The sequence below is a fragment of the Tupaia chinensis genome, unplaced genomic scaffold (assembly GCF_000334495.1).
Source record: "Tupaia chinensis unplaced genomic scaffold, TupChi_1.0 Scaffold000094_1, whole genome shotgun sequence".
Taxonomy (NCBI): domain Eukaryota; kingdom Metazoa; phylum Chordata; class Mammalia; order Scandentia; family Tupaiidae; genus Tupaia; species Tupaia belangeri.
The window spans coordinates 6,606,815-6,612,503 of record NW_006159556.1 but is presented as its reverse complement, the minus strand read 5'-3'; the positions used below and the strand labels follow the sequence as shown (position 1 = coordinate 6,612,503).

General features: G+C 35.3%; 1 pseudogene; it reads left to right on the top strand.

Moving 5' to 3' along the window:
• Positions 1-473: 473 nt before the first annotated feature.
• Positions 474-1,125, top strand: LOC102502180 (activated RNA polymerase II transcriptional coactivator p15-like; annotated as a pseudogene).
• Positions 1,126-5,689: the final 4,564 nt, after the last annotated feature.

Sequence of the window (5,689 nt, the reverse complement as noted above, 5' to 3'; positions counted from 1 at the left end):
TACAGAATGCTCTTTAAAAGCATGTATGTGGTGTATAATAAACAAATCAAGGATATAAACATATTCACCACCTTCAACGTTTAACATTTTATTATTTATTTACATAAACAAGAGCTATTAGGGGAGCCCAACATTTTTTTTCTCTTTGTATATTTATTGCAATTTATGGTTTACCAATAATCTTACACATCTTTGTAGGGTACAGAATGCTCTTTAAAAGCATGTATGTGGTGTATAATAAACAAATCAAGGATATAAACATATTCACCACCTTCAACGTTTAACATTTTATTATGCTGTGAACATTGGAAACCCACTGCAATGAATATTCTGCAAGTAGGTACTGAATTGTCTATAACATTTTTTTACTGTGAGATACAGTTCTAAAGAAAAACATGTTGATTAAAATTGAGGCAACAGAGTTGCAAGAGGAACAAATGAGCAGAAAGTTGTCCGGGAGCCGGAGCTGAGCAATGCCTAAATCAAAGGAATTTGTTCCATCAAGCTCTCCTGGCAGTGATTGTGACAGTGAAGTTGACAAGAAGTTCAAGAGGAAGGGAACCAGCAGTTAGCGTAATGGCTATGTCACTGGACTCCCACCTAGTCAACCGCGGTTTGCGTCCCCGACCCGGTGGCTTAAAACTCACGCCGGGCGCGTGTGCGTGCGTGCCCAAGATCCCGAGAGGAGAATGGAGGAGAAGGGATTGCCCTGGGGGGTGATTTCTCGCTTTCTATCTCTCTGTCTCTCTCTCTCTCTGTCTGGTGAATGGCCCATAAGTGAAAAAACCCACCCAAAAAAAAAAAAAAAAAAGAAGTTCAAGAGGAAAAAGCAAGTTGCTCCAAAAAAATCTGTAAAGAAGCAAAAGACTGGTGAAAGTTCTAGAACTCTCATCTTCCAAACAGAGCAGCGGCAGCAGAGATGATAATGTGTTTCGAATTGGAAAAATGAGATATGTCAGTATTCGGTATTTAAAAGGGAAAGTTCTAACTGATATTAGGGAATATTGGGTGGATCTAGGAGGTGAAATGAAACCAGGAAGAAAAGGTGTTTCTTTAAATCCGGAGCAATGGAGCCAGCTGAAGGAATAGATTTCTGACATTGATGATGCAGTAAGAAAACTGTAACATCGGAGCCATATAAAACCTGTACTGTTCTAGTTGTTTTAATCTGTCTTTTTACATTGGCTTTTATTTTCTAAACGTTGTTTTCCAAGCTATTGTATATTTGGAGTGTAGAACAATTTGTAAGATGAATACCTTTTTAAAAAATGTGCATTATTAAAAAGTTCTGAGCAAAGCTGTCAACTTTATTAAGGAGGATTGCTCTGTGCCCAGTACCTAGTGTAAAATAAAATCAAGTAATACAATCTTAAAAAAAAAAAAAAATCAGGCAACAAAAGATCTCATAAATTAACAAAGATAATCTTAACATATCCAATAAAAGAAAAATGTGTAATTTTCCATGTAGAAGACTGTGGGAGAGTTTATAATCTGAAAAAAATCTGTGGGTATTAATCACTGGAAAAGTTAGAGGTACATAAAATTGCGTATGTATAACCCTAGCTCATTAGGAAGAGATTTTAAAAAGGAAACTTTTACTCACATACTGAGTTCTTTTTTCTTTTTTTTTCTTTTTTTGAGAGGTTTTTGCTATAGGGTTCATGTGCTCGCCAGAAAGACAGAGAGACAGAAAGCAAGTAATCACTCCCCAGGGGGGATGGCCACACTGCAATCCCTTCTCCTTCATTCTCCTCTCGGAATTTTGGGCATGCACACACACACACACGCCCAACGTGAGTTTAAACCACTGGATCCAGAACTCAAACTGCAGTCTACTGCATGGAAGTCCAACAACATGGCCATTATGCCAACTGCTGGTCCCATATACTATGAGTTCTTGTAAGACCATAGTACCACACTGTGCTTAAAGAAATAAGTTCTCAAGAAAACAAAAACAAAACTAAATTGGAAAAAAAAATGTTTAAAAGTGAAAATATGGTAAAAGCCAGTGATTTATAGGCTTTGCGATGTTTGTGATTTTTAACCTTTCAAAAATTTGTTACAGAAAAAGATTCAGCTACTTATAACATTTTGGGCTTTTCCTCTATTATCTAGTTTTATACAATGAGTAATGGTTATAATAAATATGTAAATTAAAACCTGTGGAGGTAACTATCAAATAATTGGTGAATTTGCATTTAAACCTGTTGTATGTACAATAGTTGAATCTGCATTTTCAGCCTTTTAGTTGGGAATTATAGTTCTAACATCCAATGTTAGTATCAATATGTGTGGACATATCCTTTTTTCCTAGCTGCTATATGTTCTCTTACTTCTACTTGTCTCCCTTTAGTTTTTCTGGTGTAATAATAGTCCCTTAAGTATTTCCTGAAGAGCTAGTTTCATTTTCGTGAATTCTTTCAGCATTTGTTTATTTGGGAATGATCTTATTTCTCTTTCCCCCTTGGAAGGGGGAAAAGAGGTATAGTACTCTTTGCTGAAATTGCTTTTCTTTCAAAGTTGCAAATATGTCTTCCCAGTCTTCTCTAGTCTGCATTGTTTCAGTTGAGAAATCCGATGTTAGTCTAATGTGGGAATCTTTGTAAGTAACCTGGCATTTTTATCTTTCCATTTTTAGAATATTGTCTTTAATTTTTATAATTTGATTATGCTATGCCTTATAGCTATTTGGTGTCCTTTGTATTTCCTGGATTTGGATTTTGCATGCCTCTCTAAATATCGAAAGTTTTCAGCTAATACATTATGAAAGATGTTTTCTATGCCTTTTACTTGTCTCTTCACCTTATGGAATACCTATTATGTGGATATCCAGCTGTTTAATGGTGTCTGGGATTTCCACTATACTGTTCTTGGCTTGGGCCTACCTTTTGTTCCTGGGTGGGTGAGGGGCACAACAGAGTCAACACATATGGGACAGCAGCTCCTACCTTCTGTCTCTGGGATCACAGGGTCTCCCTGTTGCTCCCTCTATTTCTGGGATTACAGGACCCAAGTATTGATTCTTAAAGTCCAGAGAACCCCTCCTCTCTGACAGCAAGCTGGGCTGCGGTCCTGCTGATGAGCTCAAGCCAAGTGTCTTGGATGTTGGTCTTTGTATCTCTGATATCAACAATTTTTATAAACATTAAGGGGTTCTGAAAACAAAATGTTTAGAGATTGCTGCCCTATGCTATAAATCTAGAAATGAATTTGATAAGGTATATGTATGCATATTTTTAATGTTATATATGATGTCAAATTGCTCCCTAATTCGATCCTAAATCATAGGTCTGTATATCTAAGTTCCCATATATTAGTTTAGGGCTGACCCTGTAGTCTAATGGTTAAGGGAAACAGATCCCACATGGCTGACCACAGTTGGAATCGCAACACTGGTGACTTAAAAAACACACCATGTGGATACATACCCAAAAATCCTAACCAAGAGAAACAGAGAAGGAATTGTGGTGTGACCAGGGCCTATTGTGGGGTGATTTCTCCCTCTCCCTCTCTCTCTGTCTCTTTCTAACAATTGCATTCACCCTCAGGCAACAATTTAAAAAAAAAAAAAAGAGAGCGGGAGAGATGGTAGCTTAACTGAATTATTGTAATACTTCCTTGATGCAAACTAGTTATTAAGCAGAAATTGTTTAGGCAAATTTTGGATACTATTTAAGATAGCTTTAAAATAATTTAGTCCCACTAAATGCTTTTTATTTTTATTATTAAATAAAAAGAAAACTCAAATAAGATAAAGTCTTTTTTAATAAATATACAGGTTAAATATACCCAGAGACATTAAGTTTCATTACAATATTTTATTAATAATTAAGTCAAACAGATATCCTAGACAACCAATAAATTGAAAATACTATATATTCTTCTTATGTAGCTACGATATGTAATCATTCAGGGAGTTTATACACTGATTAAAAGAGGTGCAATGATTAAAAGCATGTGGCCTATTACCATGTAAAATAGGTTTGGGATTGATTCTACAACTGTTTGATATTTAAAATGATTATGTAATTCAGTATATTAAAGCTTTTTCATGTATATACAATAGGAAATGATTTAAGATTTCTTAACATTAAAATATAAAGCAAGAAGGAGGTAGGAAGAAATTGTATTAATTCTCCCAGAGCAAGGTATTATAGTAAGCTGAATCATACTATTTTTAATTTTAAATTTATAGGTTAAAAGGAGTAAAAGCCCTTGTGATCAGATGGAATACGATAAGATTACAATCCCAACAGGGATCTTTTTTGGAGATCTTTTCTACAGACATCATATCATCAGGACTTTAAGGAAGAAATGGCCTTTCAATCATACTTTCTAAAGTCATAGAGACTTTTATCATGTCTCATGTATAATGAAATGTTAATGTAATTTTTCCTGACTGATATAATTCTGAGCGATTCATTTTCAACACCAGTTCCCACTCATTATAAGATTTAATTTGCTACTTACATGTAAAGGCTATTTTTAAAAGTAGCAGTTGAATCCATAGAAAGAATACACCTTTTCTCATATGGAGAAGTTTTTTGTTTGTTATTTTTAGAAAGAAATATTCTCTGGACTCTGGAGTCACTAAACTAAACTTTAAACAGATACATAGAGAGATTAAGTAAACAATCTTCAATGTATTAGGACCCATTCACCTAGTCTTCCCATCTTTAACTCCATTTTGTGTTCAGAAATAATATGAAATATTTTAGTATACATAGTTCTGTATGAAAACTATAATCATTAAGCTGATTTTAGTAGTTAAGATGAATGGATGGATGGATGAATAGACAATAGATAATAGAGATCGATAGATGACAGATAGATAGAAACTTGACTCCACTTCATTTAACTTTCTAAAGTGGTGGCATACATATGTGTTAGCTAGAAAACTGTGCCCAGACAAAAGGTACCTGACACTTGAAGACAAATTCTGAAGGCTGAACTCCCAGAGTGCAGTGTAGACAAATAAGAGAGGCATTTCCATAAACGCAAATAAAAGAGAGATCCATATCACCCAGTTTTTACAAAGTGGATCCAACAACTGGAACTAACAGTTCAGCCTTGTGGTTATGATCTAACGAATCATTCCCACACAGCAGAGGAAAAACAAACATTTGGTGAGCCATTCAGTATAGATAGCTTCACAACTCACTCCTTTGGGATTCACAAAGCACGCCCACTTATTGGCAAGTCTGCCTACAAGCCTAGAAAAACTGTTTAAACTGCCATCTGTAGTTCTGGCCACATGTAACAAGGCTGAATAAGCCAAGGGCTAGATCAGAAGTTATAAGATTTCTCCCTCCGTTTCATCTCCTTTCTTCTCCTCTGGGTAGAGGTAAAAGACAGTTAAAGAAGATTTATGAAAATACCTTTGCCTTCATTCTAATTTCTATTTTAAAGTGGCCTTAAAAAATATTGTCCGTCAGTGAAGGAATGATAAAGAAACTGAAATTTTTTGTGTAGTGTCTTGTTATTTAAAACTCAACTTCAATGTCACCCTTCAGGGGGCCTTTCTTGGCCACTCAGTCCACTCTCTATCTCATCGTCCTGTATTTAGTTCTCCTCTGAGAAGAATTGCTGTTTGATACTGTTCTTATTTATTCATCAAAGTGTGAAACTAGTGTAAATATTTTAAATATAGATCCTGAGATCAGGCTGTGTGGATTATATCCTGGCTTTC